The 24,928-nt window shown below is 38.1% G+C and overlaps 1 protein-coding gene and 1 long non-coding RNA gene across 7 annotated transcripts in view; one reads left to right on the top strand and one right to left on the bottom strand.

The window, feature by feature from the left end:
* Positions 1-550: 550 nt before the first annotated feature.
* LOC127875434 (uncharacterized) overlaps positions 551-24,928 on the bottom strand; it is a 666,243-nt gene continuing 641,865 nt past the window's right edge. For 2 of the 4 annotated variants that reach the window (XR_008047417.1, XR_008047418.1), the window contains 6 exons: positions 22,750-22,909; positions 19,086-21,856; positions 13,513-14,806; positions 12,937-13,025; positions 11,262-11,504; positions 4,666-4,791 (listed from right to left, as the gene is read on the bottom strand). The gene's annotated coding sequence lies outside the window, so the exon portion shown is untranslated. Of the gene's footprint in view, positions 2,827-4,665; positions 4,792-11,261; positions 11,505-12,936; positions 13,026-13,512; positions 14,807-19,085; positions 21,857-22,749; positions 22,910-24,928 lie in introns of those variants that run through there. The other 2 variants (XR_008047420.1, XM_052420497.1) reach the window with 2 other exon arrangements.
* Positions 8,277-10,091, top strand: LOC127875696 (uncharacterized). Of its 3 annotated transcripts, none has more exons than XR_008047481.1 (3): positions 8,277-8,668; positions 9,131-9,220; positions 9,818-10,091. It is a non-coding gene; the product is annotated as an uncharacterized LOC127875696 (long non-coding RNA). The 3 variants fall into 3 exon arrangements; XR_008047480.1 differs by having other exon boundaries at positions 9,677-10,091; XR_008047482.1 differs by lacking the exon at positions 9,818-10,091 and adding an exon at positions 9,356-9,445.

Raw genomic sequence — 24,928 nt, 5'->3', positions numbered from 1 at the left:
TTTTGTTTGTCTGGTACTCCTGATATAAGTATCCTGCAGTTTGTTCCGACAAAACAATTGATAACTTTTTAGTAAACAATGTGTCGTTTATTTTTATAACCTTAGCTGATGTACTTTACTTGTTACAAAACAGATTTATATGCGGAATATTACGTTAGTCAATTGTTGTAAGAGTTTGTATCAGTCGAGTGGATTGTTTAATGACGTATCACACGAGATGCCGACGAAACAATTGATAACATTTTAGTTAACAATGTGTCGTTTATTTTTTATTTAAAACCTAAGCTGAAGTACTTTAGTTGTTGACATTTACAAAACAGATTTATATGCGGAATATTACGCTAGTCAATTGTTCAAAGAGTTTGTATCAATCAAGTGACTTGTGTAATGACGTATCACACGAGATGTGGAGCCTCGAGTGTGATGCGAAAAAGCACAAGCCACGAAACTGATACAGTCTTACCTGAGCCACCAGCGTAGTAACATCATTAAATAGTATAGCGCCTATAAGTATGTGTTATTCCTATGATTATTCACATGAGTGAAATAATACATTGAACACAAGTTTAATATCAACTACACATAACATAAATACATAAAACAATTATTATGCATGAAATGAATACACTTTCTTATGACTGTATCCTATCTTCCAAACGTAACAGAATATTCCTCTGACATCTGGGGAACAAATTAACTGCCTATAATCACTATTTAATAGTGTTACATTTAAAGTCTGCAATTTGAGACATTTCAACACTATTGTATGCCAACTTTACTGTAAACAATGCATTGCACATTAGCTAGTATATAATTTATAAACAACGCTGGACATAACCAGTTGACATTTTAGCACAGTGGTATACTAAATAAATATACCATTATCCTGAAAAAAGTAAACAAACTTCAAACAAAATGTTCATTAACGTGAACTTTTTGTATCATCTAAGAATTTAAAAAAGGTTACTCTATAAAATACTCTATATGTACAATTATTTATAAAGATCAGAAACAACGTAATCTAGCAACAAATGTATACATGAGAAGGCAAGGATTTGCAAACTTTGCATGATCGCCAAATGGTCAAGTTTCAGTTACTGAAAAGATATTAATCGGATACATAAAATTCAAACGTCATGGAGACTTTGATTTCCGTATTCAAGCCCCTTCCCCCTCACAAATTACTGTTATATGGCCAGTGGAAAGCACTGAATTTGTAAAAAAAATCTCGTACAACATGATTTTTAACACTTGCTCTGAATAATGCATGTTTGCATCATAATCTGACGTATCTTACTTGCATCTTGGCCATTTTAATATTATAACATTTTATATTACATCCCCCAAAAAATACTTTGATGCGTGTAGAACAATGTCTGCAACAATTATTTAATAGTGGATACTAAGTCAGGTGTTAACACCTAAAACTTTACAACATGTTACTGTAGTACAATCCAAATGCCCTGAACCAGTTATTGTCTATTCAATCAATCTTTGTACTGGCAGGCAGTAATATGTCTTAGTCTCAATGAATAATATTAAGATTTTGTGCCAGCTTGTTTAAGCAGCCACTTTGCATGAATGATTCAAATGTCAATGTTAAATGTTCAATATTGGAAGAGCCTGTCACTGGGAAAACTGTGCTTAATTCACGTGAGTAAAGTAAAGTGTCGGGTAGAAAATGCAGTCCTTATCAAGTGACAAAACTCTCTGCTTTTAAGGAAATTTTGTTTAAATGTAGTCTTTTCCAAACGAGAAATCTAGTTTGGGCAAAAATATCATCCCTGATTAGTCTTTGTGGACTGCCACTTAACACACATGCATAAAGCCATGCTTTCCCACAGACAGTCTATTTGCATTACACAAATAGCGGCTTGGCTTGATACACGTTCATCAACCTCTAACCCTTCATTGAAATACAAAAAGCACCATCCTGCGTTTCTTCTGTACACTCCCTAAGTGCAACAACATCCACTATAAATGACTTCAACTCTCGCTGATACAGGTATGACATGATTTCTTTCACCGTGTTTTTCCTAACTTGTCTAATAGCTAAATTCTATCCACTTTCCTCACTGTCCATCCTCAACAAACCTCTAGTCAGCATTTCTTCTCTTCTGCTTAAGGTTGCGGCCTTGAAAACTGTTGGTGTGCCTGAGTTTGTTTTTTTTGTCTGGGCAGGTTTGATATCCACCATAATTGTTCCTCGCTAAGATTTCCTGCTCCGAAAGGTGGGTTCAGGGTTTGTTCTTGAACAATCCGAATTTTTTACGTAACCTCGTGATGTTGCTGGGGTGCCAAACATTTTGGGCTCACTTTGCGGCAAACCGGACTGCCCCGGATAAGAGTTTATGTTGCTGCCATTTGGCTGAGGCATGGTTTGGCCTTTTGCATTTCCCTGCAGTGCTAAATGTGTGTGCCAAACTAGCAAGTTTGGCTGCGGGTAGTTGCTTTTTTGGTTTTGGTAGCTCTACTGGAGATTTGAATACATTCCCATGGGACCAGAGTAGACAACGGGAACTGAATTGAAGACAAGGACGCCCCCAGATAATCCGACAGAGAGTACCGTCCCTCCTGAGCAGTTCTGAACGAGAAGTATTGTTTCAGGACCTCCCAAACTGTCTCGCAGTAAAAGTCCCTGTCTTGGTTCAAGTCCTAGTTAACGCCCCTGTGGTTACGTGGCATGGTTGAAGACGGAGGGGTCTGACTTCTGGGTAAGGTAGACACGGGACATGGTAGCAAGTCGCGGCTTGGTATCTTGGTGTTTTTTGGTATCTCCATCATGGGCCTCTCAGCTGGAAAGTGGTTGTGCTTCAGATATTGGACCTGAAATGAATTATAAACATTAAATTTTAACTCTTAGTCATTTCAAACCTATGACCAGACAAGGGCAAGTATACATTTTTACACAATTATGCAATTTAACATAATTTGTACTAATATAAAAGAAATTATTAAACTTTCCGGTAACACTTGCAGCGATCTGATGCAAGGCAGATAATGAGTACAGGTATAAAAACAGCAGGATTCTACTTAATTGATTGAAATCCATGATCAGGTAAGCATCATTTTAGCTCTGACTTCCATTTAGGATTTATTATTTCATTAATAATGTGGTTCAATGTATTTATTTATTAAATAGTAATTTTTTTTGCTTTATATTTTACTGCAATACATGTAACTCTTATTTACAAAAGTGAAAGGTTATGGTTCTTGTGCAAGCACATTTACTCATTGATTTCTTTGAGACCATGAAGTTTCGAAATCTTGTATCGTATCTGAGATACGGCCATGAAAAGTTACATCATATAAAAACAACAAAAGGCAATAACTCATATATAAGACAGTGTTGGGTTATGGTTCTTGTGCAAGTCACTTCTCTTCATCTATACAACCATAAAGTTTAATGTTAAAATCTTATGTATTTTCTTAGATATAGTTTGTGACAAAATGACATACAGACAAAGCCAATTCTAGATCACTCTGGCTGTGGCTGGGTATAACAATGGGCATTCATTATGTCACTTTCACATAGGATGATAAAATGTGCACATTTCAATAGGGATTATCTACTGCCCAAGGCGAATGCACATGTGAATCAGTCAATTGTTGATAAGTAATTGATTTGAAATGATTTTTACACATATTGTGACAGTGACCTTGACCTTTGACATAGTGACCCCAATTTTAGGGGGTCATCTACTGCCCAAGTCCAATCGGCATAGGAAGTATCAAGCCAATCGGTCAATTGGTTGACGAGTTATTGATTAGAAACGATGTTGACACTTATTCAGACAGTGATCTTGACCTTTGACCTAGTGACCCCAATTTCTGAAGATGTCATCTACAGTCCAACGCCAAAGCACATGTGAAGTATCAAGTTAATTGGTCAATTAGTTGAAGAATTATTGATCAGAAACAATTAAACACTTATTGCGACAGTGACCTTGACCTTTGAGCTAGTGAACACAATTTAAATAGCGGTCATCTACTGTCCAAGGCCAATGCATGTGAATTATCAAGCCCATCGGTCAATTCGTTAACGAGTTATTTATCAGAAAAGATTTTCACGCTTATTGAGACAGTAACCTTGACCTTTGAATTAGTGACTCTAATTACAACAGGGGTCATCTACTATCCAAGGCCAATGCACATCTGAAGTTACAAGTCAATCAGTCAATTTGTTAACGAGTTCGTTATCGGAAACGATTTCCCACTTATTGTCACAGTGAAATTGACCTTTGTCTTAGTGACTCCAATTTCAATGGTAGTCATCTACTGTTCAATGTCAATGCACATGTGAAGTATCAAGCCAATCGGTCCATTGTGATGAGTTATTGATCATAAATGATTTTCACACTTATTGTGACAGTGACCTTGACCTTTGACCGCATGACCCCAATTTCAATAGGGTTCATCTACTGTCCAAGGGCAATAAACGTAAAGTTTCAAGCAAATTTTGTCAATCCATTGACGAGTTTTTGATCGGAAATGAACTGGTCTACCAAAAGACCGCCCGACATCCAGCAAATCAATATACCCCTCTTTTTTGAAAGAGGGCATACTAATGTTTAATTATTGTTCATATAGTAAAGTAGGTAGTAACAACTTCCAATCTTGCAATAACAATCAATTTTATAGGAACTAAGCGAACAGACAAAACTCGCCTTTCAAACATCCCCATATCACCGTGACCTTGAACCTGAGCTTGACCACCAGACTGGGATGACTACAAGACGGGTCAGCCTATTTTGACTCCATTGATTCCACACACAGGTTGTTAGCGTGTAGCTATAATATAAAGTAGTTAAAACATCATTTTGAATGATAAATAATCAAATTATAACAAAAAATAAAATTTTCTGAAAAAAAAGTTCAATATCAAATATATATAACAAGCTAATTAACTCAAAATCACCCAAAAACGGAGTACATCGCTTTGAACAACCAGAACTTCATCAATTATGCAGCGATTTTCACGAACTTGGTCTTATTCAATGCAGAAATGAATTTCCTTTCTGGAAAGGTACATATCTTGCAAGATTTTTACGAACGCTGGGTCAACGTTTAAGAAACAACACGATACGCAACACGCGTTACCTACTTGTTGTCAATCAGAACCGATCTCAGACTGAAATCTTCACGTTCTAAAGGGCATTTTCCCTGCAAAGTTCACGAACCTCAGTACCATAATTCAACAAGAGCAACGCCTTGCAGGTGCAGACCGCTCATCTATTTTTATTTTTAAAGGTGAAGGGACCTTCTCAATTTCAATCACAAAGGAGGGAGGGGTGGAGTGAGAGGGGTGTATAGTGTGGGTGTGTGGTCATTTATTACATTATCTTCCAAAACTGCAAAAACATGCATAAAAAAAAATTTTTTTTGGTGGGAGGGGGGGGGGGGTATTTTTGGGTAGGATGGTTAGATGGTATTTCAAAAATAAAGTAATACAAATAACTTAAAAAAAAATTGGGGGGGGGGGGGGGTGGGGTATAGTGTGAGGGTGTGGTGGCCATTTATTAGATGATCTTAACAAAAATTGATGGGGGGGATTTGGGGAGGGAATTCGGAGGGGGGCGTGGGGGTTGGTTTGGGTGGAGTCTATATTGGTATGTCAGGTAGTGTTGTTTTGTCAAAATATTAATCAAATCTAATCATAAATAAAGAAGTTATGGCAATTTTAGCAAAATTTAATAATTTGACCTTGAGAGTCAAGGTCATTCAATGGTCAAGGTAAAATTTAACTTGTCAGGTACAGTACCCTCATGATAGCATAAAAGGTATTTGAAGTTTGAAAGCAATAGCCTTGATACTTTAGAAGTAAAGTGGATCTAAGCACAAAATTTTACCATATATTCAAAGTTACTAACTCTAAAAAGGGCCATAATTCCATAAAAATGACAACCGGAGTTATGCAACTTGTCCTTTACTGTCCCCTTATGATAGTTTGCGAGTGTTCCAAGTATGAAAGCAATATCTATGATACTTTGGGGGTAAAGTGGACCAAAACACAAAACTTATCCAAATTTACAATTTTCTAAGTATAAAGGGCCCATAATTATGTCAAAATGCCAGTCAGAGTTACATAATTTGCCTGCACAGTCCCCTTATGATAGTAAGTGTTGCAAGTATGAAAGCAATAGATTTGATACTTGAGAAATAAAGTGGACCTAAACAGAAAACTTAACCAAATTTTCAATTTTCTAAATATAAAAAGGGCACATAATTCTGTCAAAATGCCAGTCAGAGTTACATATCTTTGCCTGCACAGTCCCCTTATGATAGTTAGTAAGTGATGCAAGTATGAAAGTAATAGCTTTGATACTTAAGGAATAAAATGGACCTAAACACAAAACTTAACCAAAAATTTCAAATTTCTTAGTATAAAAAGGGCACATAATTCTGTCAAAATGCATGTCAGAGTTATTTTACTTTCCCTGCCCAGTCCCCTTATGATAGTTAGTAAGTGTACCAAGTTTGAATGCAATAGCATTGATACTTTATGAGAAAAGTGGACCTAAACGCAAAACTTAACCGGGCGCCAACGCAGACGCCAAGGTGATGACAATAGCTCATAATTTTTTTTCAAAAAATAGATAAGCTAATAAAATGTACAAAAAAACTATCGTACAGTTCTTGCCATTACATTATGCATCAAAACTAACTGCCCAGCGCCGTTTTAAACCATTGTTTACATACGTTTCAACTGGCTGACATAATAAACACACAAGTGATTTCATTGGTCCATTGCGATGGTGTGTCTTTTCCCCTGACGATTTCATTAACCGGGTCCGATCAACAATGAGTAGCTCACGCGAGTTGTGTATCGTATTATTTCTTAAAATGTGAGACACACGCTAACCACCTGTGATTCCACATTGTATGGAGGGGTGACCTGCTGTTAACCAGGGAGTCGCATGGCAACAGCGTGGACTTCACATACATGAAGCAGAAATTTTCTTCCCTGATTAGCCTGTGTGAACTGCACATACAGTAAGCAGAAATTGTCTTCCTTGATTAGTCTGTGTGAAATGCACATACATGAAGCAAAAATTGTCTTCCCTGATTAACCTGTGTGAACTGCACATACATGGAGCAGAAATTGTCTTCCCTGATTAACCTGTGTGAACTGCACATACATGAAGCAGAAATTGTCTTCCCTGATTAACCTGTGTGGAGTGCACATACATGAAGCAGAAATTGTCTTCCCTGATTAACCTGTGTTGAGTGCACATACATGAAGCAGAAATTGTCTTCCCTAATTAGCCTGTTTGGAGTACCCATACATGAAGCAGAAATTGTCTTCCCTGATTAGCCTGTTTGGAGTACCCATACATGAAGCAGAAATTGTCTTCCCTGATTAGCCTGTGTGGAGTGCACATACATGAAGCAGAAATTGTCTTCCCTAATTAGCCTGTGTGGAGTGCACATACATGAAGCAGAAATTGTCTTCCCTAATTAGCCTGTGTGGAGTGCACATATATGAAGAAGAAATTGTCTTCCCTAATTAGCCTGTGTGGAGTGCACATATATGAAGCAGAAATTGTCTTCCCTAATTAGCCTGTGTGAACTGCACATATATGAAGCAGAAATTGTCTTCCCTAATTAGCCTGTGTGAACTGCACATATATGAAGCAGAAACTGTCTTCACTGATTAACCTGTGTGAACTGCACATACATGAAGCAGAAATTGTCCTCCCTGATTAGCCTGTGTGAACTGCACATACTTGAAGCAGAAATAGTCTTCCTTGATTAGCCTGTGTGGACTGTACATATATGAAGCAGAAATTGTCTTCACTGATTAACCTGTGTGAACTGTACATATATGAAGCAGAAATTGTCTTCACTGATTAACCTGTGTGAACTGCACATACATGAAGCAGAAATTGTCTTCCCTAATTAGCCTGTGTGGAGTGCACATACATGAAGCAGAAATTGTCTTCCCTGATTAGCCTGTGTGGAGTGCACATACATGAAGCAGAAATTGTCTTCCCTAATTAGCCTGTGTGGAGGTCACATACATGAAGCCTGGTTTTTCCAGAGCCTGGCTCATATGGAAATATATATGTAAACAACAAGTACCTAACATGATCCATACAAACATAGGATAATACAAATGTAATATGCATACTTTGATATCACAAGGAATGATTCGTGGAAATTTGAAACATGTACATGGGATATAAATATAAGGCTTGTTTTGGGAAAAGTGAGCTTAAAGCATGTGCTTAAAGTGTTGGCCTAAATTGTGCAGTCCAACCAGGGTAATTAGGGAGGACACTTTCCTTTTGAATGGTAGTTTTCGTTAAAAGAAAGTCTCTGGGACAACAGTTTACGCTCAAGCATAAGCCCAGTTTGGGCAGAACACAGCATATATAATCGTTTTCCATACTGAGCAAACATTTCAATAAACTGCTGCGAGTAGATTGTCCAAACATTTGAGATGGCTGACCCGCGCGCTGTTGTTGTTATTGTCGTTGCTGTGCGGATGGCTTTGTTGCTTGGATACTGTGGGCTCCCTTAACGAGTAGCCCTGATTTGGCAATGTCTGAAGCTGAACGCCACCAGACAATTATAGGTGACCGTTGTTATAGTGAAGCTGAACACCACCAGACAATTATAGGTGACCATTGTTATAGTGAAGCTGAACACCACCAGACAATTATAGGTGACCATTGTTATAGTGAAGCTGAACACCACCAGACAATTATAGGTGACCGTTGTTATAGTGAAGCTGAACACCACCAGACAATTATAGGTGACCATTGTTATAGTGAAGCTGAACACCACCAGACAATTATAGGTGACCGTTATTATAGTGAAGCTGAACACCACCAGACAATTATAGGTGACTGTTGTTATAGTGAAGCTGAACACCACCAGACAATTATAGGTGACCGTTGCCGTTGTTATAGTGAAGCTGAACGCCACCAGACAATTATAGGTGACCGTTGTTATAATGAGGCTGAACACCACCAGACAATTATAGGTGACCGTTGTTGTAGTGAAGCTGAACACCACCAGACAATTATAGGTGACCGTTGCCGTTGTTATAGTGAAGCTGAACACCACCAGACAATTATAGGTGACCGTTGTTATAGTGAAGCTGAACACCACCAGACAATTATAGGTGACCGTTATTATAGTGAAGCTGAACGCCACCAGACAATTATAGGTGACCGTTGTTATAGTGAAGCTGAACACCACCAGACAATTATAGGTGACCATTGTTATAGTGAAGCTGAACACCACCAGACAATTATAGGTGACCGTTATTATAGTGAAGCTAAACACCACCAGACAATTATAGGTGACTGTTGTTATAGTGAGGCTGAACACCACCAGACAATTATAGGTGACCGTTGTTATAGTGAAGCTGAACACCACCAGACAATTATAGGTGACCGTTGTTATAGTGAAGCTGAACACCACCAGACAATTATAGGTGACCGTTGCCGTTGTTATAGTGAAGCTGAACACCACCAGACAATTATAGGTGACCGTTGTTATAGAGAAGCTGAACACCACCAGACAATTATAGGTGACCGTTATTATAGTGAAGCTGAACGCCACCAGACAATTATAGGTGACCGTTGTTATAGTGAAGCTGAACACCACCAGACAATTATAGGTGACCGTTGTAATAGTGAAGCTGAACCCCACCAGACAATTATAGGTGACCGTTGTTATAGTGAAGCTGAACACCACCAGACAATTATAGGTGACCGTTGTTATAGTGAAGCTGAACACCACCAGACAATTATAGGTGACCGTTGCCGTTGTTATAGTGAAGCTGAACACCACCAGACAATTATAGGTGACCGTTGTTATAGTGAAGCTGAACACCACCAGACAATTATAGGTGACCGTTGTTATAGTGAAGCTGAACACCACCAGACAATTATAGGTGACCGTTGTTATAGTGAAGCTGAACACCACCAGACAATTATAGGTGACCGTTGTTATAGTGTGATATCCCCTGCTGTGAAAGGAAGATAGAGATAAAAATCAATTGAACTCCACAAAATATGACTTTTCAGAGTTGTTTTAGGGGGACTTGTTCACAGTTTGATGAAATGACGAGTTTACAATTAATTAGCATTATCACAATTTAACAAGATGTGTTTGTGAAACACAATGTCCCCCTATATGACGTTTGACCTTGAAGGATGACCTTGACCCTTCACCACTCAAAAAGTGCAGCTCCATGAGATACACATGCATGTGAAATATAAAATTGCTAGCTTTGATATTGCAGAAGTTACATTATATGATAATTTTGACCCATATATTTGACCTAGAAGGATGACCTTGACCTTGACCTTTCACCACTCAAAATGTGCAGCTCCATGAGATACACATTCATGCCAAATATCAAGTTGCTATCTTCAATATTGCAAAAGTATTCATAAAATAAGCGATTTGGGTCACATATATTTGACCTCTGACCTTGAAGGATGACCTTGACCTTTCACCTCTCAAAATGTGAAGCTCCATGAGATACACATGCATGCCAAATATCAAGTTGCTATATTCAATATAGCAAAAGTTATTGCAAAATGTTAAAGTTGGCGCAAACCGACCAACCGACCAACCAACCAACAGACCAACCAACCAACAGACAGGGCAAAAACAATATGTTTCCCACTACTATAGTGGGGGACATAAAAAAGAATTTATTCAAAATGTTTAAGCAAGCAAAATAGCCCCCTGATGAAGGGGTGTTAAAATTTAACATGACTTAAAATAATATTTGTCCTTAAATGGATTATAATCAACTTTCATAATGGCTAAATAATACAACATTTGTACAAATTGTCCTCGATAATTTTGAAAATGCAATAAGCACTATTTTATTATATGATGGACTTGGTTAATGATTCTTGTTTGTGTTCTAAAGTTGGGAATATAAGCATGTTATCTGTGTTCTTCAAGTTGATGACACAGTTGAAGGAAATATTCAATTGCTTAAGAGGTGTGGACAATGTTTGTTTTTGTTCCACCAACTTATAACACAAACTTTTATAAAGACCAACAGACGAAGCAACTGACAGCGACTTATTGTTCCCCTTTAGAACTATCGTGACCAAGGTATAATGATGTATTTATTATTTATTTAACATTCATGCAAGGCCCCTAAATTGTTTGAGAAAACTAAGTCCACTATACAAGTAGTAATGAAAGAGCAACAGTAGGCGTCTGTGGTCAAAATGATTGTATTAAACCCTGCATCGTGCTAAAAATACGAATCTACAGCTAACCTGGGACACCAGGTTGTTCCACTGCTGCTGGGAGAAGCCCATGACAACAGAGTTAAGACCCCCTGGGCATCTTGACCCCTTCCCAAGTGCTCACAAGGATTGGGCTGGGGGGCGGCTATTGTTGGAGCCCTGATTGATACTGGGGTGATATTGGTCCTGGAATCCCTTTTCTCTGAAGGGTCACATTAATCGCAGTGCCACTGTTCATTCCGGAAAGGGCGTCATGTTCATTGATAAGATGTCCTGTAAAATCGAATATAAACACAGTGGAACTTAAGTTGCATCTGCCGGAAATCATTCTTATCATCACTTAAAGGTCTTTAATTAAAATTAAGACACAGGACTTAAACATTACACAGCAATACACAGTTTAGTGTATGAACTGTTGAGATAATTACTCCTAATTGCATACATTCTGATGGCATTTATGCACAGACAAGGCACAATATTTCAGACGGTTTACCCAGTTGTTCACTCAAAACAAGAAAGACAACAAAATACAACCATTTAAAAGACTGGGTTACATTGATCCCGAGTGCAATAGCAGAAAAGTTTAATTTGGTCAATTGTTTCTTAGTTAAAGAGTCATATTTTGGAAGTGCTACAGGCATGCTGGCTGGTTACTAAACTGGTTCGGGATATTATGACCACAAACATTATCAACAACTGTCATGATGATCCAAGCTAAACTTTTGTTCTTAAGACAGCAGGCATTATAGTGGACACCAACAGTTCACTTGCAGCCGCTAAAAGTTTTTCTATAAAATCAAAAACAGTTATGCGTTTATTGTTTCTGGTTTTGTTTTTGTTGAATAGCCCCATGTAATACTTTCTGCAAACATTGATGCCATTTTGGCAAAGACAAATGCAAGCAACCAGTGCTAAAGTTGGCGCAAAACAATCATGTCAAATTGCAACTAGTGAATGGAATAGTAACACAGTCATGAAAATTAATGAAAAATGCTTTAATTCGTAGATGTAGTTGGTTAATCAAGGATATGGACATAATTAGAATGCTGCATTGACCATGCAGTAAACGCAGTTGTAAACCCCTGAATTTTTGTCTTTGTCAACCATAAGCTTCCATATTGCTTAGCCAACAGATTTGAACTGAACCAATTTTGTGGCAACAATGTTTCAGAGATAGAAAGCTTCTGAAAATAATATAGACATGCAATGCAATCATTTTAAATCAACAGAGAATATGTGTTGAGTTAATTTCAGTATATTCTTAAACTTTATTTCACAGGTGGTTATAGAGAAACAAATATGTTCACCAGGTGCATAGCAATGGGGGAAAGGGACTTTCTCTTAATCCCGGAGTGTTATAAATATGATATCCTAATATTTCATCACTTTACATTGACAATACTTAAAAATACATGAAAATTGATCAGATATCATGTTTTTGCGTAATACTGTATTAATGTGGGACCTTAGTCAAGTGGTGGGATGTTGGTCTAGGAAACGAAAGGTCCCAAGATAGGATTCTGCTCATACCACAGAACTGTGCAACTCAACTCAAACAATTTATCCCATTCTTGTTCTATTGGGTACCTGTGAAGGAAATAAGCAAATCTGCTGTGGTTGCATACTGTGCAGAATGTAAACGGACGACTTATATCCCAGTGATCAGGTGCCACAGTGTACGTTTTGCAATGGTTAGGGGACTTACCTATTGAGATGTAGTGAATGAGTTGGAGTTGTTAGGATTTTTCTCTGTGAATAGAAAACCAGCTCTTTGCGCATCACTGACATATGTCCCTGTAAACCAAATAATTAATGCATTCTGAAATAGCATCAGTTATATTGGAGGTCAATCAATGTTGTTTGATTAAATAATATAAGAAATACATTATGTTTGAAGGCTCTTGATGCAAATGAGGTATACAATTAACACTTCACACACACACAGCCTACTATATACTGTTCACTTGATACAATCATTTTTCATCCATATCTAACCAATCTGCATTAAGTTACGTGTAACTCCAAAAGAGTTGGACGGACATAAGGAAGAATTGAAGGACGGAGAGAATTCTACAATTCTATCCGACATCCCCCCTGCACCCTTTCAAGGCAATACAAAAAGGCAACGATTATGAATATTTACAATTACGTAATGAATTTTGTTTAAGTTACCAGCAAGGATAGAGTATTACCAATGTATAACACGCACACACAATAGAAATAAAATTTTGAGTAGTAACACACTGCACATTATACACGGTAAATTACAGGACCAATGTACCTTGTAGAAGAGGTAATATCAGCCCACTTGGCAGGACAGTTTGGAGCCCCAGCTTTAGACTGGCTGCACCTATCCGGACCCAGCTTACCAGACAGCCTGTTGTTCAGCTGGGTACCGATCTATGACAGCATGGGATCCTGTAGGAACTGGCTCTTAAAACAAAATTCAGGAACTTAAATAAATATTGAAGGGAATAATTGTATAATGTGCTGAAGTCATTAAAATAATTGTTTTGCTAAAATTAAATAAAATTTTAACCAGTCTATTACAGCAGATTTTGTATGAAAGGATAAAAGCTTGGTTCAAGGGCTGAATTTCGGCCAAAACGTAGACAAAACTATGCCTTCACCTTCTATCATTAAACCTGATATGAGATCAATTGCTATTTGCTATTTATTTATCAAGTGGATTAATTTTAAAAACACATACTAACCATTTGATGCTAGGAGATTTCTTCAATCAGGCAGAAAAAATACTGATTTTAAGTGAACTATATGAGCCTCATTCTGGGAAAATAGGGCTTAAAGTATGTGCAGTATGCACAAGCTAATCTGGGATGACACTTTAATAGGACTTTATGTATGTGCAGTCTGCACAGGCTAATCTGGGATGACACTTTAATAGGACTTTATGTATGTGTAGTTTGCACAGGCTAATCTGGGATGACAATTTAATAGGACTTTATGTATGTGCAGTCTGCACAGGCTAATCTGGGATGACAATTTAAGCACATACATGAAGCCCCATATCCCAGAACACCGCTAAGATACTACTTATTGTTCTTGTTGCTGCTGCTGCTGCTGCGACTGGGCCATAGACAGAGATGTAGTGAGTCCCGACGCCGAAGTCGCCACCCCAAACCCGAGAATTGCCGACAACAACTGTTGTTGAATGGCGTCAATCGCATACTGCTCTCCAGGCCTAAGGTTCACATTATTTGAGAACAACATATCGAGGTCAGTCACATTAACAGACGTGTCACGCAATGCCTGCTCTACCTGTTGGATCAGATCGTTTCAGTTCGAGCGACTTGTCCGGCCTAATTTGTCGACGCCCATCATCCAATTGTTGCTAAGCGACATCGATGCTGAGACGGAAGTCAATTCACCAAGGCTCTGCTGTTGGAAGTGTTGATGTAGCCAACATGAGAGGAGATATTGATAGGAGGCTTGGTATTCTGACGCAAGACGTCTTCATGCTGAATTTCTTAAGCGAGTTGTAGTATGTGTGCAAGAAGGGGGCTGTCATCGACTTTCACTTCAATGACGTTTGTCATGTTTGCTTGTAAAGTTCACTGAAAAGGAAATGGAAAGTAAACTAAAACCAGATTGTTTAGTGACACATGAATAAGCCTTGCAACACCTTACTTTACAGACCTGTTTTTAAAATGCCAAACATTGTGCCTAAAATTGATATTTAGAATATTGCAATTAATTGTTCACCAATTAGAACTCAGAATAACGTAGTATCAATGTTTTACGCGCACCAACTTGAAATTGGAATTTTTGGTTTTGTAGCAAGGTGTTATATTTATTTTTTGTAAATCAAAAACAGGCATTACTTGAGCAATTTAGAATGTGAGACTGTACACCTTTAATTGTGTGACTATAAAACTTTAAATGTGAGAATACATAATTTTAAATGTGATATATATACTCAGCAACTTAAAATGTGAGACAACACAACTTTTAATGTTACAATCTACATATTTAAGTGTGAGTCTGCACACCTTTAAATGTGACAGTTTATGACTTATACCTGAGACTTAACAACTTTAAATATGAGACAATACAACTGTATGGCATTTAATAAGAAACAATAGATGTGAGTTCAAAATAGTAATTTAACTTAGTGAAATAAGCAAACTAGAGCTTTTTCAAAGACGTGATGAATACCCCCACATGCCGCATTGACACATAATATTTTGCTTGCCGTCTTCACAAAAACAGCAAACACCATGCTCAATTTTTAAAACGCACTAAGTGACCCCTTGACCTAGTTTTTGATCTAGCATGGCCCATGTTTAAACTTGGCTTTCAGATTATCTAGATAAAACTTCTGACCAAGTTTGGTGAAGATCGGATGAAAACTACTTGAATAAGAGAAAGGACACCATACTGAATGTTAAAAAAAGCACAAAGTGACCCAGTGACCTAGTTTTATGCTCGGCATGGCCCATGTTGAAACTTGTCCTTAAGATCATTCAGATAAAACTTGTGACCAAGTTTGGTGAGGATTGGATGAAAACTACTTGAATTAGAGAGCGGACAACATGGTGAGGTTTAAAACGCACTAAGATACCCTGTGACCTAGTTTTTGACCCGGCATGACCTATATTCAAACTTGACCTAGACATCATCTAGATACAACTTCTGACCAAGTTTGATAAAGATTGGATAATAACTACTTGAATTAGAGAGCGGCCAACATGGTGAGGTTAAAAACACACTAAATGACCACGTGACCTAGTTTTTGACCCGGCATGGCCCATGTTCGAACTTGACCTACACATCATCTAGTTACAACTTCTGACCAAGTGTGGTGAAGATCGGATTTAAACTACTTGAAATAGAGAGCGGACATGCTCAATGTGTAAAACGTACTAAGTGACCCCGTGACCTAGTTTTTGACCCGGCAATGCCCATGTTTGAACTTGACCTCAAAATCATCTAGATACAACTTCTGACCAAGTTTGGTGAAGATCGGATGAAAACTACTTGAATTAGAGAGCGGACAACATGCTGATTGTTTAAAACGCACCAAGTGACCTCATGACCTAGTTTTTGACCCGGAAAGGCCCATGTTTGAACTTGGCCTAGACATCATGAAGATACAACTTCTGACCAAGTTTGGTGAAGATCGGATGAAAACTACTTGAATTAGAGAGCGGACACTTAATACAGTCAGACCGACAGACCAACTGACCGACAGACAAGTTCACTCCTATATACCCCCTAAACTTCGTTTGTGGGGGTATAATTAAGCCAGTTATTCTGAAAAAAAACTTTAAAATGTGCTATCACTAGGGGCTAGCTCTATTTTTACCTTTTTTGGATTGGGACTATTCGTGACAAGAGCACCGCATTGCGGGTGCAGACCGCTCATCTATTTTCTTTTTAAAGGTGAAGGGACTCTCAATTTCAATCACAAAGGAGGGAGGGGTGGAGTGAAGAGAGGTGTATGGTGTGGGAGTGTGGACATTTATTACATTATCTTCCAAAAATGGGAAAAAAAATGAAAAAAAAAATCGGGGGTGGGGGGGGGTGGGTGGGTGGAAGGGGAATCTTTGGTGCGATGGTTGTACTTATTTCAAAAATAAAATAATAAAAATAAATATTTGTGTTTTTTAACTGTTTCAAAAAAAAATTGGGGGGGGGGGTGGGGTGGGGGGGGTGTAATGTGTAAGGATGTGGTGGTCATTTGTGAGATGATCTTAAAAAAAAAAATTAGGGGGGGGAGGATTCGGGGGGGGGGAGGGCACGGGGGATGGTTTGGGTGGAGTCTATTGTGGTAATTGTCAGCCAAGAGTAGTTTTGGCAAAGTATCAATCAAATTTAATCATAAATAAAGAAGTTATGGCAATTTTAGCAAAATCTAATAATTTGACCTTGAGAGTCAAGGTCATTCAAAGGTCAAGGTAAAATTTAACTTGCCAGGTACAGTTACCTCAAGATAGCATGAAAGTATTTGAAGTTTGAAAGCAATAGCATTGATACTTTAGAAGTAAAGTGGATCGAAACACAAAATTTAACCATATATTCAAAGTTACTAAGTCAAAAAAGGGCCATAATTCCATAAAAATGACAACCAGAGTTATGCAACTTGTCCTTTTACTGTACCCTTATGATAGTTTGCGAGTGTTCCAAGTATGAAAGCAATATCTATGATACTTTAGGGGTAAAGTGAACCAAAAAAAAAACTTTAACAAATTTTTAATTTTCTAAGTATAAAGGGCCCATAATTCCGTCCAAATGCCAGTCAGAGTTACATAACTTTGCCTGCACAGTCTCCTTATGATAGTTAATAAGTGTTGCAAGTATGAAAGCAATAGCTTTGATACTGTAGGAATAAAGTGGACCTAAACACAAAACTTAACCAAATTTTCTATTTTCTAAGTATAAAAAGGCCACATAATTCTGTCAAAATGCCAGTCAGAGTTACATAACTTTGCCTGCACAGTCCCCTTATGATAGTTAGTAAGTGTTGCAAGTATAAAAGCAATAGCTTTGATACTTAAGGAATAAAATTGACCTAAACACAAAACTTAACCAAAATTTTCAATTTTTTAAGTATAAAAAGGGCACATAATTCTGTCCAAAATGCACGCCAGAGTTATCTAATTTTGCCTGCCTAGTCCCCTCATGATAGTAAGTAAGTGTACCAAGTTTGAATGCATAACATTGATACTTTCTGAGAAAAGTGGACCTAAACGCAAAACTTAACCGGACCCCGACGCCAACGCCGACGCCAAGGTGATGACAATAGCTCATAATTTTTTTTCAAAAAATGGATGAGCTAAAAAATCATAGTGTTTTGAATTTAATTGGGAAAATGGTTGTAGTTTTTGCTAAACATAATTTAAACAAGGGACAAAATTGTCACAAAACCAGGTTTTCAGTGTGAAAAAAAATCTGATAAAGGGAGACAACTCAAACTGAACTTTTGAAATGAACAAACAAAATTAACCCCCTTTGTAAGTTTGTTTTAAAATAAATCTATTTTTAGTCGTGGCGACCTTGACATTGGAGATATTGACGTGATTCTTTCGTGCGACACACCGTCCCATGATGGTGAACAAATGTGCCAAATGATTTTAAAATCTCATAATGAATGACATAGTTATAGCCCAGACAAGCTCATTTATGGCTATTTTTTACCTTTGAACTCAAAGTGTGACCTTGACCTTGGAGATATTGACGTAATTTTTTCGCGCGACACACCGTCTAATGATGGTTAACAAATGTGCCAGATGATTTTAAAATCTCACAATGAACAACAAAGTTATGGCCCGGACAAGCTTGTTCCGCCCGCCCGCCAGCCAGCCAGCCAGCCCGCCCGCATTCGCCAATCTAATAACCAGTTTTTTCCTTCGGAAAACCTGGTTAAAAACCTGGTTAAAAATGAGAATAAGTGTTATCAAGATAAATTGTGCTAAGGTTCAACTTATACAGCTGCATAAGGAAACAAACTCAATTTGTAACCTATTAAAACATTGTTTGGGGTCAAACCTTGAATTGAGAACTTTAGCCAGTAATTATGGAAAAAATAAACTGTTTAAGATTAGGAATGGGACTCAATTTTGGCCCCAATTTCGACAAAATGAATAACACTGTATGATCTCACCTGAAGCTCAAGAAGCTGAGCTGATATGCTGGCCTCGGTGATATTGCCAAAGGCTGAATTTGAGTTCTGATTAACTCAATGTTGCAACCTATCAAAACATTCTTTTTCTACTGGGAAACCATGAATTGAGAACTTAAGCCAGTAATTATGGATATAGACTTTTTGAGATAAGAATGGGGCTGAATTTCGGCCCCAATCTCAAAAAAATAATAAACACAGTAAGGTCTCACCTGAAGCTCAAGGAGCTGAGATGACATGCTGGCCTTGTTGATATTGCTAAGAGGCGAGTTTGAGTTCTGCTTTCTTCAGGTTGCGAGTCGAAGGGCGTACTGGACCACACAAGAAAACTGCTGTCATTTTCAAAGCCTTCTCAATTCAATGTGAGGCCTTTTTGGCTCGGAGTGCTAAGTGCTCATAACAAAACAGAAAACAGAAACCAGACATGTTCACTTTAAGCACCTTGTTCACAATAGTGGGCGTAATTTGAGTCTGTGGCACACCCCATGGATGTATGGATCTCTCAGTGTATACAACAAAGTCTTTACTGCCTTTCTGTGTCAGCATGGATGTATTGTGCTCTGGGTGTTAACAACCAAGTCTTTACTGCCTTTCTGTGTCAGCATGGATGTATTGTGCTCTGTGTGTTTACAACCAAGTCTTTACTGCCTTTCTGTGTCAGCATGGATGTATTGTGCTCTGTGTGTTTACAACCAAGTCTTTACTGCCTTTCTGTGTCAGCATGGATGTATTGTGCTCTGGGTGTTTACAACCAAGTCTTTACTGCCTTTCTGTGTCAGCATGGATGTATTGTGCTCTGGGTGTTTACAACCAAGTCTTTACTGCCTTTCTGTGTCAGTATGGATGTATCGTGCTCTGAGTTAACAGCAAAGTCATTACTGCTTTTCTGTGTCAACAAGGATGTATTGTGCTCTGTGTTCACAACCAAGTCATAAATGCCTTTCTGTGTCAGCATGGATGTATTGTGCTCTGTGTTCACAGTCAAGTCATTACTGCCTTTCTGTGTCAGCATGGATGTATTGTGCTCTGTGTTTACAGCCAAGTCATTACTGCCTTTCTGTGTCAGCATGGGTGTTTCGTGTTCTGTCTTCACAGCAAGGTCATTACTGCCTTTCTTTGTCAGCATGGGTGTATCGTGTTCCGTGTTCACAGCCAAGTCATTACTGCCTTTCTGTGTCATCATGGATGTAATGTGCTCTGGGTGTTAACAACCAAGTTTTTACTGCCTTTCTGTGTCATCATGGATGTATTGTGCTTTGGGTGTTTACAACCAAGGCTTTTCTGCCTTTCTGTGTCATCATGGATGTAATGTGCTGTGGGTGTTTAAACAACCAAGTCTTTACTGCCTTTCTGTGTCATCATGGATGTATTGTGCTCTGGGTGTTTACAACCAAGTCTTTACTGCCTTTCTGTGTCAGCATGGATGTATTAAGCTCTGTGTTCACAGCCAAGTCATTACTGCCTCTATGTGTAAGCATGGATGTATTGTGCTCTGAGTTCACAGCAAAGTCATTACTGCCTTTCTGTGTCAGCATGGGTGTATCGTGTTCTGTGTTCACAGCCAAGTCATTACCGCCTGTCTGTGTCAGCATGGGTGTAACGTGTTCTGTGTTCACAGCCAAGTCATTACTGCCTTTCTGTGTCAGCATGGATGTATTGTGCTCTGGGTATTCACAACCAAGTCATTACTGCCTTTGTGTGTCAGCATGTATGTATTATGCTCTGGGTGTTCACAGCATAGTCATTACTGCCTTTCTGTTTCAGCATGGATATATCTTGCTCTGGATGTTCACAGCATAGTCTTTACTTCCTTTCTGTGTCAGCATGGATATATCTTCCTCTGGGTGTTCACAACCAAGTCATTACTGCCTTTCTGTGTCAGTCTGGATGTAATATGTTCTGGGTGTTCACAGCATAGTCATTACTGCCTTTCTGTGTTAGCATGGATGTATCGTGCTCTAGGTGTTCACAGCTTAGTCATTACTGCCTTTCTGTATCAGCATGGATGTATTGTGCTCTGGGTGTTCACAACCAAGTCATTACTGCCTTTCTGTGTCAGCCTGGATGTATTATGTTCTGGGTGTTCACAGCATAGTCATTACTGCCTTTCTGTGTTAGCATGGATGTATCGTGCTCTGGATGTTCACAGCTTAGTCATTACTGCCTTTCTGTATCAGCACGGATGTATTGTGCTCTGGGTGTTCACAACCAAGTCATTACTGCCTTTCTGTATCAGCATGGATGTATTGTGCTCTGGGTGTTCACAACCAAGTCATTACTGCCTTTCTTTGTCAGCATGGATGTATCGTGCTCGAGGTGTTCACAACCAAGTCATTACTGCCTTTCTTTGTCAGCATTGATGTCTAGTGCTCTGGGTATTCACAACCAAGTCATTACTCCCTTTGTTAGTCAGTAACATTGCCAAAAGTCCGTTCTATTATGATATTTTGGCCGCTGAGAGGACAATCTGGGGCAGTCCGTAACCCTACAGTCGTCCAAACTATTAACAGCAGAAGTATCCCACTAGGAAAGCTTACGCTTTTATTGTTCCTTGATTTTCTCCCGTTCAATTTCTGTTTGTCCCATAAAGATTGGAACAAGTTATTGAACGTTTTATTTTTCATGATATTTGTTGTGATGTCCAACAGCAACAACTGACTGTTGGCGTTACCATAACTACTGCTATTACTTTTCGTGTCTGTAACACTTGTCCTTCTCAGGCCCACAGGGAACTCTAGCTTAACAAAACTACCCAGGCTTATGTTTGGAAAACGTGACATGGGCATTGCGTTTGTTCAGAATAGAATCATGCTCAGAATTTCCTGCAGAACAGAGTTATTCAATCATGCTGACTTTTTGAGTCAGGAGGTCAAGGGGGATGAGTTAGAAGTCAGGGGAGGGGAAGGGTCGTTCTGGACTGGGGCTCCTGCAGGTAGGGCTCGTGCGGTTGCTGGGCCAACTTGATATCAATGCTGGTGCTCTGCTGAAAACAAAAATAACACAGTGGGTGATAGGAACTTGTAACAAATTATATTATAATCTATAACAAACTATGCCTCTTGACAGGTTGTGAAGGTTTTCAACAATATGAATTTCTAATCTGGCATTTTATTGGTTCCTTGTCCTTAATAGCATGAACATAAATACAGTTAAGTCATTTTGTATTACAACAAGAAAAGTATTGGCTAATGCTATACTTATCTGTAAATTTATATCTATTATCTTTACTCCATTTTCAGAGATGTATTTTCATAAGCCAATATGCGGATCACTAATGTTAGAAAGTGTCGTCCCATTTTAGCATGTGAAATTCACACAAGCTAATAAGGGCGGGTAATTTCTGACTAGACTGGATTTTCATAAAGAGGATTATTTGTTTAATGAAAAATACCTTTAAGAGGAAAGTGTTGTCCATGATTAGCCTGTGTGGACTGCACAGGCTAATCTGTGACAACAATTTAAGCACATGCATAAGGCCCCATTTTTCCACATCACAGCTTATTTATCTATTAGCCAATTTTTTGCTGCATAACAAAAAGAAGGAAAACCATCTGGTTAAAAATTTAATATTTTTTAATTGTACTTATTCTATTAATCACATTACTTTCAAAATGCCATTAGATATGTTTTATTGTTAATATATGTTTCAATAAATGGGAGGCAACAATATTAATATTTAATAATAATATTAATGTCTCACCAACATTGCAAAAAAAAAACACAAACATATTATTTTACCATGCCTTTACAGATCTTTTATGGTTAAAATCTGTTTAAATTCACACTAGAAAACAGTTTTAAAGTCAATCAACATGTAAGTTGTAAGACATAATAAAAATAAATAAAACATTAAACAACTTAAGGGCAACAACTCACTGCTGGTGCAGATCTACAGTTCTCTCCCTTGTTAGTTTCAGCTAAAATGTCCTTCATGTTGCAATACCAGGACATGGAAAGGCTGTGTCACCCTCACATTGCTGGACTTTGATTTGGCTGAGCCTTTCACTACTCCTTTGTCTTCTGTGCTTAGCAGTTGCTGTAACATTGAGAAAACCAATATGAAGTCTTTTGAACTAGTAAATTAGTAATACACCAGCAATTTTTTTGCCAAATTGAAAAAAGTATTTGTACCACACCAATGAGGACAAGGGCTGTTTGTAAAACATGCATGCCCCCCATATGGGCTGTCCGTTGTAGTGGCAGCCATTGTGTGAATACGATTTGTCACTGTGACCTTGACCTTTGACCTGGTGACATGAAAAACAATAGGGGTCATCTGCGAGTCACGATCAATCTACCTATGAAGTGTCATGATCCTAGGCAAAAGCGTTCTTGAGTTATCATCCGAAAATCATTTTACTATTTCGGGTCACCGTGACCTTTGACCTAATGACCTCAAAATCAATAGGGGTCATCTGCGAGTCATGATCAATCTACCTATGAAGTTTCATGATCCTAGGCGTATGTGTTCTTGAGTTATCATCCGGAAACCATTTTACTATTTCGGGTCACCGTGACCTTGACCTAGTGACCTCAAAATGAAAAGGGGTCATCTGCAAGTCATGATCTATCTAACGATTAAGTTTCATGATCCTAGACGTATGCGTTCTTGAGTTATCATCCGGAAACCATTTTACTATTTCAGGTCACCATGACCTAGACCTTTGACCTAGTGACCTCAAAATCAATAGGGGTCATCTGCGAGTCATATCAATCTACCTATGAAGTTTCATGATCCTAGGCATATGCGTTCTTGAGTTATCATCCGGAAACCATTTTAATATTTCGGGTCACCGTGACCTTGACCTTTGACCTAGTGACCTAAAAATCAATAGTGGTCATCTGCAAGTCATGATCAATCTACCTATGAAGTTTCATGATCCTAGGCCAAAGCGTTCTTGAGTTATCATCCGGAAACCACATGGTGGACGGACCGACCGACCGACCGACATGTGCAAAGCAATATACCCCCTCTTCTTTGAAGGGGGGCATAATTATATTCTTTGACATGCGTTTGTGTTGAAATGTTCAGTTTCAGTGCTCATTTTATCAATCTCTTGCACGACGGTTACATTACATTCACCTCTGTGTTGGGCTCAGAACGGACTATTGTTATGAAAGCGTCTCATTCATGTCATGATCATACCAAGCGTTTATCATTAAGGTTACAGTATACTAAACAATATTTTGCCCGACGGTTACATTGCATTCAATGCATTTAAGAAAACCATCTCATACCATGATAACTTATATCAGTCTTAATTCATTCTTATAAAATTGATATGGTTTTTTGATGTTAAGAAACCAACATACATACACACGTCGAAGCAATTCCTAACGTCACTCAATAAACATCATGTTCAATTATTTACATATGTAAAGTGCGTGCAATGATTCCATCTGCGTAAATGGGCAATAAAATAGTTCCAAAGAGTTGCATTAAAACTTGCAAGTATTTGCACGATTTATCGAACATTTTAAAGTCATATTTCTTAATTTAATGCATGCGATCTTAAATATTCAATCAAATATACATTGAATGCGTTTGTTCGGTTTTAGCTATTTTATAGACAAAATGGCGTGCTGAGCCTTTCGCAGAGTTGTATGTGAGAGCAAAGAACGACAACTCTGCGTGGAGATTGTCATTTTATTAGTCCACTTGCATATAAGTGCCTATTACGTGTACTTTATAAAGATGGAAAGAAAAGGCTTTTTTTTCACATACACAATGGAGTAAAAATTATGTTACAGGCCATTTGCCCTTAATAACTATCATATTACAATACTAGTTTGCCTGTACTTTGATGACGCCCATAAATCTATATTATCAGTAACCAATAACAAAACAATATTTTGTCCAAGTTCTTTTAAACATTAACTGTGTTTGATATGATATTCTGTGAACAAAATACGGCTCAAAATTTTTAATTTTGTGAAAAAATGAGTAGCCAACTCTTTAAAAATGGCAAACTATGTTAAATTGGGATATTGTGAGCTACTATTAGACATGCTTAATATGTATGTTAAATTTGCATTGATATGTACACTGATGTCT

The sequence above is a fragment of the Dreissena polymorpha genome, chromosome 1, assembly GCF_020536995.1.
Source record: "Dreissena polymorpha isolate Duluth1 chromosome 1, UMN_Dpol_1.0, whole genome shotgun sequence".
Lineage (NCBI taxonomy): Eukaryota > Metazoa > Mollusca > Bivalvia > Myida > Dreissenidae > Dreissena > Dreissena polymorpha.
The sequence above is the reverse complement of the archived record's forward strand: the minus strand, read 5'-3'. Positions and strand labels throughout refer to the sequence as shown.